A 12,164-nucleotide genomic window follows, 5' to 3' on the forward strand; every position below is an offset into this window, starting at 1 on the left:
GGTGTTTGTTTGGACTGGAGAAGGGAGGCGGCGGGTGAAGCGCGCGTCGAGCGGGGGAGCGGCGCTGCCTGTGGAGATCCGCGGAGGACGACCAGGATTCGTTGGCTGCCGTCCCCGCTAACGTGCACTGGGTGAGGGGTTACCTCGGGCGGAGCGGCGAGAAGGGTGCTACGGACCAGGCGGTCGAGAGACAGCACCTCGACGGCTGAGGGGCCTAGAGGGTCCCCCGGGTTGCTGGCCATCTAGCCCCGTGAGGCCTTTATTCCCTGCCTCTTTCAGCCAAGTCTGAGAGATGAGCTTGGACCGATTTTGTTTCTTTATTCTCTGAGAAATGGCCGTCTTTTTTTTCTCATTGTCATTATTATTTATGATTTGGATCTCGCAGCACTTTATCCGGGTCCTCGGTGGCGCGCGAGGGTTGCCGGGATGGCACTTTCTCGCGTCACCCCCTCCCTCCTGTCCCTCACACACACCCCTCCGGTACCCTTTTCCCTTGCCCCCTACTGCTGCCTCGGCAACAAAGCTCATTGTTTCTCCCCACTTTACGCTTGCGCGTCGCCACGCGCAGCTCCTGCTTGCTGCGCTTGCGCGCTCCTCCCGAAGCTGGGATGGGGGGAAGAGAAAGGGGCGGAGGGACTGGCGGAGGGAGCGAACTAGGGGAGCTTTCTGCAACCGACCAGGGGCCTGTACCTTTCTGATTCCCTTTCTCCCGTTTCTTCACTTTCCGATACCGCCCCCCCCCTTTTTTAGTTATATTGCATGCCATGCTCCGGATAGGAGAGCCTTTGGGTTACCGGGAATCCCTACTTCTCAGGAGGGTTTTGAGCCAGATGAACTTGAAGGGTCCAACCAATTCACATTGTTTGATTCTGGTCACCTTACTTTTAATTTCTCTCTTTGTGCTTACTCCTCTCCCCACCACCAAAAATATATGGTCCGTGGTGATGGTTGTTTCTCAAAACCTTCGTTGAAGCAGTCAGCAGTAGTGTTTTTTAGTGACTCTTAAAAAAGAAACCTTCTGTGCTTATTTTTGTTGTCCCTGCTGTTGCCGCCCCATCACCGCAAACTCGAGAAAGAATGTGGCGTTCGTTTGTGCTATGGGAGAAGGTCGAACAGCTGACAGCTTTTGGCATTTATTTTAACAAGACAAATTCCCATTTTGCGAGTGCTAATTTTGTTTTTGTACCTTGGCGGCAGGATTTTTCACAAATTGCATTTGAGCAGTTGGTCAGGTATTGGTTTGAGTTTTCTTTAAATAGCCTTTGAAATTTCATCTGCTGCAATTTATGACCGCAAATAAGAAAATGATTTTTAATGCGACTCCCAGCGTTTGCTGTTTTGTGCTTGTGTTTCCGGTTATGAAAAAGGATATTTGAGGGCATATTAGTCTGTCTGTGCATCTTGTTAATTGTAAACTTGAACATAACTTTATTCCACAAATAAATGTATCAGAAAAATAGGTAACTTTACAAAAGTTATAGCGCATTTATCTGTTTCTTTAAGGGATGGGAATTGGGCGATGGAGACTCACTAATGGTTAAAGGCTTGGAAGCTTGGCCGTTTTTATTATAGTATGTTGCATGTTGTTCCTTAAGAGCGCAAATTGAGGTAGGTAATCTCTACCCTATTTGGGACAGAATGAGTTTATAGTAGACTCCCCCCCCCAAGCATTCTGCACCTTATTCGGTTTACCCCTTTATGACTCTAGAGAGTGATGTTCCAGTTTTAATAGGAAATATAAACATTTATAAAATGCCCATTAGTTGTTTGCACAGCAACTTCGTGGATATTGTGCAAGATGAAAGACGATGGAAAATAAAGCCCCTGCCCCTTTCCTTTTGTGCTTGTACATATTCTTATAACTTACAAACTATTTTCACATCCATTATCATAACAACCTTGAAATAGGCAGAGCAGGTTTTATCTTGCCCGTTTTGAAATTGAGGAAATAGAAGCTTGAGATGATTTTTCTTTTATTAGGCACATACTTCTGTAGCACTTAAAAATGCCAGGTATTGTTCTAAGTCCTTTTACAAGTATTTAATCTTCGACAAGTATTTAATCTGTCTCAGTGGTAAGTACTACCTACTGAAGACAACAAATGAGAGATGTGAAGTAACTTGCCCAGTGATACACAGCTAGTTAAGAGCTGGAACTCAATTCCATGTAGTCCAGAGATTATGCGCTCTTAACCATTGTACTGTGCTGCCTGTGATTTAGTGACATACCCAGGAGCCTGTAGGTGGTTAGTAGCGTATCTAGGATTTGAACCCAGTCCGAGATTAAAGTTACCCAAGTTACTGCCTTTGTGATCTAGACCACCGTTGCCCAGGTGCCTTAATAGTTTTCATTTGATACAGCCTAAGGTTCAGCTCTAGTAATCAATCTTTTTTCCCCTTAATTTTCTCATTGTTTAGAGCAGTTGCTGCCTGATAAGATAGCTACTAAGCAACTGTATCTATTGAACACTTGGAATGTGGCAGGTGCAACTGAAGAACTAAATTTTTAATTCTATTGAATTTTAATTCATTTAAAGTTAAATAGTCGCATGTAGCTAGTGGTTACATTGGATGGTATGGTTTAGAAGTTTAAATTGCTCCTGCTGCTTATATTTTGTATCAGTTTTTATAAATAAGGATGGTGTTTCTGATGGGCTTTGGGTTTTTATCAGAAGTGATGATAGGCAGTGGGGAGCCATCCTTACTCTCACTTGATCACCCTTGTTACAGTAGCCGAGATTAGGGTATATAGTCTTTGGGATTTTTCTGTGACGTCATTTTACTCCTATAGGTTTTTGGACATGTGATTTTTTTTACCTAATACCTTGCTTTAACAACGTTTTAATTGCTCTAAATGTTTAATAAGCACTGAGATAGTTAATACTATTATATGTCAGGCTCTCTGCCCAGGTATTATTATCCGTTTTACAGATGGAGAACCTGAGACACAGGAGTTAAACAACTTGCCCATGAGATCCAGAGCTCGTGCTTTTAATCATTATTTTATACTGTCAAACATTAAAACAAAAAATTCAGTGCTGCTGACAAACTTATGAGTGGAAAATAAACTGTCTTTATCTTTTCTCACTAATTGCTAAAGAGACAGCTAGTCCGCTAAAATGTACATATATATGCTAATAAGGTTAATGAGTCACAGTTCAAAGAAGAATCCAGTGGAGTAAGAAAAGATGGTGTCTTTGGAGTCAGATTAATGAAAGCGACAGAAGAAAACTTTATTTGAATTTTAATGAGACTTCTTAAGAGGTGAAACTAGGGGAAAGTTTCTAAAACTTAAAAGAGTTCCATATTTTAAAATTTCATAGAGAATATAAAAGAATGTACACTGCTGGAAACCAGTATGTGTAAGAGGCATTTCAGGAGGGGGAAAAACAGATTTGAAAGTGCCAGGCAACATTAATAGTAAAAAAACTGCTCTCACCTAACCAAAATCTGGTGAAATTTCTGAATTTAAGTGTTAAGCTCTCATATTAGACTTTCAGCTGAATAGGATGTTTACAAAAAAAAAAAAAAAAGAAAATTCATTTTCTACAACAGTGAAAGCTGAAGTATTTGTAGATAATTGACAGAAGTCTAAATCCGTCCAACTTAATTATTCAAATATAAAGGCAAAAGACATTTAATATATATGCATTGGCTTAGAAACATATTCTCAGGTAACCTATAGGAGAACTATTAAACCAAAACAGAGTTGTCAAGTTAGGGGAAGATGATGAATAAAAGAAACAATAATGAGCAATAAATCTTGGAAAACAGATGATAATGTGAATTAAGTGTTCAATTTTTAAATTCTTTAAAAAGATATATATATATATATATATATATATATATATATATATATATACACATACATACATACATACATACATACTGTAAGGGAAAACCAAATAGTGTAGGTCCAACTATGCTAAGTTATTTCCACAAAACTCAGGAGATGGTGTGGGGGAGGAAGCTGGTAATCAAATCATTCTAAAGGCCTTGCCTTGTCTGAGAGCAAGGACTGAGTTGGGTATACTAAAGAAGGAAAAGTGTTTTGAACGTCCTGCATTGGCTAGGGGTGTACAGAGTATATTTTTAATTGACAGGAAAGTGTTTAAATCTAACTTCACAATAGATGTAAATCAAATCATTATGCTTACACCTTAAACTTACACAGTGCTGATGTCAATTATATCTCAAACTGGAGGTGGGGACTGCAATTCTCAATGGTTTGTAAGTCACAGAAAATAAATCAAGTATTTTTAAAAATCCATTTAAAATAGGAAAATAAACCCTACAGAAATAGAATGTAAAAAGAAACTAAACATGAAATTATAATGGAAGACATAAAATCAAACATCAGTTATCAAAAATGTTAATTCCCTATGAGAGGTTGTGTCAAATAATTTAACTAATAGTAGAGGACTTGAATATATCACTTTCAGAATTCATTTTTGTACGTAGAAATAGAAGTAACACTTTTTTCCCTTTAGGCTCAAAGAACTTTTGTAAAAATCAGTTATAGATGTCTGCTACAAAACTCTAATAAATCCCAAAAAGTGAAGTTTTTTTCTGGCATTTTATAGCACAATAAAAGTAGAAATCAGGGCATCAAAGGTAAGCCAAAGAACTTTAACCACTTGGAAATTAAGAAAAATATTCTTCCAAGTCTGTAGCTCATTATAAATTAAATAATTTGTAATTACCTACAGTTGATAAGAACTATATTTTATATAAAAGCGTCTTTTGAACTATAATTCACAAACCATGCAATTTACCCTTGTAAAGTGTACTTTCTAGGGAAAATTTATAGGTACAAAATTTTTATTAAGTCAAAGGTTGAAAATAAACATGTTTGTCAACTTGAAAAACAAAGCAACAAATAGGCTGAAATTAAAGAGAAAAGGAAAATAAAGTGAAAACTGAAATTAATAAGTAGAAAAGATCAATAAAACAATGCAAGGGTTTTGTTTATTAAAGTTGAAATTTTTAACAGGTAATCCATTCAAAACTCAACAGATACGACAAAAATATCTCCAGCCACCTAGTTCTCTCTGTGGGTAACCAGTGTTCTCAGTTTTTTATTTCAGATTTTTTTAATAGCTCTTTTTGAACTATAATTCACAAACCATGCAATTTACCCATGTAAAGTGTACTGTAGAGTATTTTTTAGTATATTCACAGTTGTACATCCATCACTGCAGTCAATTTTAGAACATTTTCATTACCCATAAAAAGACACCACGTACCCTTTTGTTGTCGTGCCATATGTGGTCTTTTGTGACTGATTTCTTTCACTTAACAAAATGTTTTTATTATTCATCAATTATAACATACTACTGAGTATTTTTCATTGTCGTGTAATATTCCACTGTATAGACATACCACAGTGTATTTTTCCATTTGTCAGCTGGGGGACCTTTGGGTTGTATTCACCTTTTGGCTATTAAAATAATACTGCTATGAACAGTGTGTATAAGTTTTTGTGTAGATAAATATTTTCTAGCCATTCTATTGTAGTGTCTCATTGTGGTTTTGATGTACATTTCTCTGGTAGTTAATGATGATGAACATCTCTTGCTGTGGTTATTGGCCATTAGTACGAGGCGTGACCCAAAAACATGGTGAATGTTTAATTAAAAAATGTATTGCAGTAAAAGACACATTGCCATTAATTTCCCTCAAAATACCCGCCCCCTTGCTTCGAACACACTTATCCCATTGTTCTTGCCACTTTCTGAAGCAGTTCTGGAAGTCCTCTTTTCGTTGAGAGTCTTCAGTTGCACTGCTATGGCTGCCTTGATGTCCTGAATCGATTTAAAACTTTTTCCTTTCACGGTCGTTTTGACTTTGGAGAAGAGCCAGAAGCACAGTGCCAGATCTAGTGAATAAGGTGGATGAGGACATACTGTAATGTTTTTATTTGACTGAAATTGCCATACCAGAAGCATTGTCATGATGTGGAAGATGAAGTAAAGACACGAAAGAGGACTTCTAGAACTGCTTCAGAAAGTGGCAAGAACGATGGGATAAGTGTGTTCAAAGTAAGGGGAATTATTTTGAGGGGGATTAATGGCAATGTGTCTTTTATTGTAATAATTTTTTAAAAGATTTTATTGGGGAAGGGGAACATGACTTTATTGGGGAACAGTGTGTACTTCCAGGCCTTTTTTCCAAGTCAAGTTGTTATCCTTTCAATCTTAGTTGTGGAGGGCGCAGCTCAGCTCCAGGTCCAGTTGCCGTTTTTCTAGTTGCAGAGGGCACAGGCCACTGAACCGGTGACTTGGTGATTGAGAGCCTGCACTCCAACCAACTGAGCCATCCAGGAGGCAGGTCAGCTCAAGGTGCCATGTTCAGTTTTAGTTGCAGGGGGCGGAGCCCACCATCCCTTTCAGGACTCGAGGAGTTGAACCGACAACCTTGTGGTTGAGAGCCCACTGGCCCATGTGGGAATCAAACCAGCAGCCTTCGGAGTTAGGAGCATGGAGCTCTAACCGCCTGAGCCACCAGGCCGGCCCCTGTAATAAACTTTTTATCTAAACATTCACCATATTTTTCAATCACACCTCATCTGTCCTTTGGAGAACTGTCTATTCATTCAGGTCCTTTGCCCATTTTTAAATTGGGTTATTTGTTTTTATTATTGAGTTGTAATAGTTCTTTATATATTCTAGACACAGTCTCTAATCAGATATGATTTGTTTTTTAGTTTCTTTTATATCTTTTCAGAGATATTATGCTTTGTAAATTGTGAACACACACAGATCCCCTTTTTTACATCTATGAATTCATTACACTCACTGTTCTGCAAATTGCAAAGCTCAATTTTTTTTTCCTAAGATAAATTCCTGGTAGGCCTAATCAAGAAAAAGAAGAGATTAGAATAGTTATATAATGTGCAAATTACATTCTTTGTCATTTTATAACAAAATTGAAATTCTGGAGAAAAAATTTTAGTGAAATAAATTACCATAATTAACAAAAGACGTAGAAAACCTGAACAGACCAATCATAACAAGAAAATCAAAATTAAAGCTTATTATAGATGTACTGGTTTAAATAGTACCAAGCCTGGTATAAATTAGATTAATTTACCTTCAGGAATCACCTAGTTCTTGTAATTCAAACTATTCCTGAATGTAAGGATGGAAATTTTCTAGTTTATTTGTTTGAAAGCTATTATCTCCAGGAGTCTAGCTTGCTGGGGTTGCAGTTATTTTCTTTGCTTTTCATTATTGTTGAAAAGCAGCTGCTTTTTCTTGTCACTTGTTAAAAAATATCTTTTTGTTGGATTTTTTTTTTTTTTGCTTTTTTGCTTTTAAGAATTCTTTGATATTCTGTGGTTCGACAATAATGTTTCTTGGTTTCTATCAATTTATCATACTTTGAGATTCTTAGGCTTCTTAAACGTGTTGGTTGATATCTTTCATCAGATCTGGAATATTCAGATCCTGCCTCTGCCCCATTTTTTTACTTCTGGAAAGTAGTTCTCACTTTGCCCCTTACATTACTTGAACCCTTTTTTGTATGTTCTATCTTCTTGTCTTTGACGTTTTCTAGATAATCTTTATCTTCCATTTCTTCTGTTGTATCTAATCTGCTTGAAAACCTATTACATTTTTATTTGTGTTGTGATTTTTATATATATCTAGAAATTTTGTCTCTTTTAGTGCTATGCACTTTTTATACTTTGCTCCAAAGATATATTCAAGCTTAATATGTAGTAATCATTTGTTTTGTTTATCGTCTATGTTACATAATCCCAATATTTGATGAAGCCTGGTATGTGTCTGATTATGCTTTCTGTAAATTGTGCTGTTTCTTGCTCATTGTATCTTATTTTCTCCTTCTGGGTTTTGTTCTCTTTAATCATTTACTGTTCATTGCCCCTGAAAAATTATTTGTGGAGGTCCCTAAGGCCTAGAATGAAGATGCCTTCCTCCCAAGGAGTTTGACATTTGCTTTTACCAGGTACCAGCACTAGGGACACTACCAGTTCCTGACCACTTCATACTCAGTTTGTGAGTTGGGGTGTTCTGGACCTCCCAGATGATGAGACTATTCCTCCTGTCCACAGTGGGACCAGCCGTAGTCACTTGGTTTGTGTTCCCTCCCACCTTTTCCTCTTGATTTGCTTGATGAAGAGTGGGGGTTACTTTTAGTTTACCCTTACCTTGGACATAATAGCCCATAATAGGGTCCCAGCTTAGAATGGGGAGTATTTTCTATTCATTTTTCTATTTTGAGTTCTGTGCCTCTTGCCCCATAACACATCCAAGGAGTCAACGCAAAGAAGCCTAATGGTCAAAAGCCCTCAGCTCAAAGGCAGCCTCAGTATTTAAAAGTTCCACTTTACTCTCTGAATTCCCACTTACTTTTTGTCAACACTTTAGTGTTTTTAAGGATTTCTGATAAAATATGTCCCTCCAACACTTTTAGTTTTCAATAGAAATACTGGTCCAAATAATATAGCCCCCATTATTGGTAAAAAGAAGTCCTGATATATTTGGTTTTAGGAATTAAAACAATTCCAAGTAAATAGATATACTGTCTTCCTGGCCAGAGGGCTTAATGTAAAAATATCAATCCTGATCAAGTTGCAAAATTTAATAAAATTCTAGTCAGATTATTATGGACAAAATGATTCTAAAGTTCATATGAAGAATAAATATTCAAGCTTTTAGCTCCCAAAGAAAGACGGAGAAGGGAATTGTGCTACTAGATATTAAAACTTACTGACAGGCTACTGTAAACCCTCTAGTAACTTCTCATTTTAGTTATTGTAGTTTTCAACTCCAGAATTCCTATTTGGTTTCTTTTTTATAGTTTATCTCTATTGACATTCTCTATTTGATGAAATATCATCCTTATGGTTTCCTTTAGTTCTTTAATCATGGTTTCTTTTAGCTCTTTGAACAGATTTAAAGTACCTGATTTAAAGTCTTTGTTTAATAAGTCCAATGTCTGGGCTTCCTCAGTGACAGTTTCTAATTTTTTTTCCTGTGTATAGGTCATACTTTCCTATTTCTTTGCACGCCTCATAATTTTTATTGAAAACTGGACATTTTGAATATTATAATGTGGCAGCTCTGGAAATCAGATTCTCCCCTCTACCCCCGGTTGTTGTTCTGCTTGTTGTAGTTTATGGCTTTTCTAAACTAATTTTGTAAAACTTTGTAAATTTTTGTGTGTGTGGCCATTGAAGTCTGTTCCATTATCTTAGTGGTCAGCTAGTTATTTAAGAGATTTCCTTAAATACCTGTAAATAAAAAACAAAACTTTTCCAGTCTTTGCAGATGGGCTCTTGTGTATGCTGAGGCACACCTTCAACACTCAGGCAGTTTACAACTCTTTCTTATTTCTTAGCCTTCCCTTTTTGTGCAGAGCCTGACGGTCAGTGGGAAGCAAGAGCATAGGGTCTTCTCAGGTCTTTTCTGAGGGCACTCCCAGCACTGAGCATATAGGCATGGTGAAGGTTTCCTAGAATATGCAGGAGCTTTTCAAAGCCCTTATTCCCAAAGCACCTCTTTACCAGCCTTTCCTCCTAGGCTTTCTGTTTTTCTGTTGTTTGCTCCAAACTCTTATTTTTTGGCCCTAGGCAATATTGGCTATTACATTTGCCTCTGTTTTCAACATACGCCAATCAAACACTTTAAATCGTAAACTTTATAGTGCTTGAACTGGTTTGGTATTCAATTTTAAAAATGGCAAACACACAAAGGAAACACTATAAATAGTGTGTTCCAAGAAGTTTCAAGAACAGGCCATAGGAAAAATTTTAAATCCAATACTTTATATTAGAACACCTTGTGTTCAATAATTTTTAATTTGTCAACGTTCTAAAAGTAAATGATCCTTACCCGTCTAGCTTTCACTTGACTGGCTGTAGCCAGAAATCTGGTCAGCAGTTGTTCCTTTCCTTAGCTGTATGAGATTAGTGCCGGGGCTCCAGTTCATTCTTTTTTGCTTCAGTTATGATTTGTTTCCCAAATATTGCTTGACAAAGTAATTTCATTTACTGTCCTTCATAGACTTTCACTAGGATTTATGCCACATCCACAGGTTGTTTGATGACATGATAACTGGCAAAAAAGTGGGTTTTTTTGCTTCTAGGGCCTTGTCAAATGCAGGGTTTGGGCCCTGTTTGCTTAGCAGTGTATATTTTATTACTTGTTAGCATCAAACAAGGAGGGAGTCCCTTGGGATTCCCAGACTATAGAATTTGCTGAAGCAGATTTTTCGTTGTTTTACACAAGCTTGTGCTCATAAAATGTGTGGGAACCACTTTTTAAAAAAACAAAAATTGCTTGGAGTGGCTGGTTAGCTCAGTTGGTTAGAACATGGTGCTGATAACACCAAGGTTGCCAGTTCGATCCCCACATGGGCCACTGTGAGCTTGTGCCCTCCTTTAATTAATTAATTTTAAAAATAAAAAAAATTAAAAAATTGCATTTATATATTGATCTATTGAAAGCATATTAAAAACAAGTTGGAAGTATTATAGTCAATGATATTGTAACAGCTACGCACAATGTCAGGGGTTTGTAGACTTGGGGGAGTTAATCACTTTGAGAAGGGTGTAAATATCTAATCATTACGTTGTTTTGTACACCTGAAACTAATAAACAATTTTTTTTTAAGTTAGAAGTGTTTCTAGGTGGACATGTCTCACATAAAGAGTTGCTACTACTTTTCAATTGCATTTGAATGTTGAATATCCTATACTCTACTAAATACGATTTTTTCTGTTTTTAACTGAGTGTACGTCACTTGATAATATCGTGGTCTTCTGAAAGGTAGGATTTAATGGGTACAAATTGGCATAGGATGCATGTTGGGAAAATAATAATGAAAAGCTGTTATAAATTGGAGTGTCGTTGAACATAGTTTAATGATTGTTTCATACACTGAGTAAAACAAAGTTCCATCTGATGGCAAAGCAGGATTTTTCCCTGCTTTTCTTAGTATTGGGCTTATCTAAAATGTCATTCGTTTAAAGATGAGCATATAAATGTTTGATAGCTTGACATAAAAATGAGTAATTTTCTTTAGAGGAACTGATTGCTCTTTAGTCAGAACTTGTTATCAAAATAAAGGGTTTATTTCATCCAAGATTAATGATAAATAGAAATATCAAAGATACCTATTATCTGTCTTCTGTCTTCGTCTGTTTTCACAGTGCCTCAAATTCCTAACCCAAATCATGTTTTCTTTCTATCCACACCCTAGCACATAAATTTCAGAGTCTGTCTCTGCTTCTTTCGTATGTATACAGCAATAAGTAGGGCAGAAGTGCTCAGTAATTTTTAGTTTGAGGACCTCTTAACAACTAAAAATGTCACCACCAGATGCTATTGTCAGAAGCATTCAGTATTTGAGAAAACAGATGTATGTCATAATAGGACCCCTACCTGCAGTTTAGTCACTAAATTCATATTATATAAACAGCTCTGAATTTTTATTATACTGTTTCCCCTTAAGGGTAAGTCCATAAAATGAATTTAAAGGGCCAGGCAACTCCCAGAGAGCAAATCTCTCCCTGAACCTTAACCCAAGGAAAATACTATTTCTAGTAGGAGACTAGTTTCTGTGTTTTGCTTGATTTTGATAACTTCAGAGTAAGAAAGCCTGAAGAGGTTTTCTTTTTTTTCTTTCTTTTTTTCCACTTTATCCTCATTTAGGTATGCTGTTTTCTTCCTTTAGCACAAGTCACACTACTGTTTGAATTTATGTACAAGTAACTTATGTTGTAAACCCATTTTCAGCAGTTGCAGGCATAATGAATTGGAAGACTATTGTAGAATCTTAAACTTCATGCTTTGAACTTTTAGCTGGCAATATATCAGTTAGGTTAGATCATGTTATCACCAACAGGCATACCTCGAAGATATTGAAATTTCATTTCCAGACCACAATAAAAGCACGTCTCAAAATAGTGCCAGTCATAAACTTTTTGCTGGTGGAGGGTCTTGCCTTCAATTTGTAAAAAAACAGCATCTGTGAAGCTCAATAAAACGAGGTATGCCTGTATTGAGTAGAGTGTAAGAAATCAGACGTACTGTATTAGATGCTACTTTTACTCACATAAAAAGAGGTTAGGTGATACAGAGGTGGTTGTACAACATGATGAATGTACTGAAAAAGAAAATTCATTGTACAAGGGGTAAA

At 36.8% G+C, this 12,164-nt stretch overlaps 1 protein-coding gene across 1 annotated transcript in view; it reads left to right on the forward strand.

The window, feature by feature from the left end:
- PAIP2 (poly(A) binding protein interacting protein 2) overlaps positions 1-12,164 on the forward strand; it is an 18,240-nt gene continuing 6,076 nt past the window's right edge. Inside the window, exon 1 of the mRNA XM_081036087.1 lies at positions 1-131. The gene's annotated coding sequence lies outside the window, so the exon portion shown is untranslated. The remainder of the gene's footprint in view (positions 132-12,164) is intronic.

This window comes from Rhinolophus hipposideros, assembly GCF_964194185.1.
Source record: "Rhinolophus hipposideros genome assembly, chromosome: 23".
In the NCBI taxonomy this organism is placed as follows: domain Eukaryota; kingdom Metazoa; phylum Chordata; class Mammalia; order Chiroptera; family Rhinolophidae; genus Rhinolophus; species Rhinolophus hipposideros.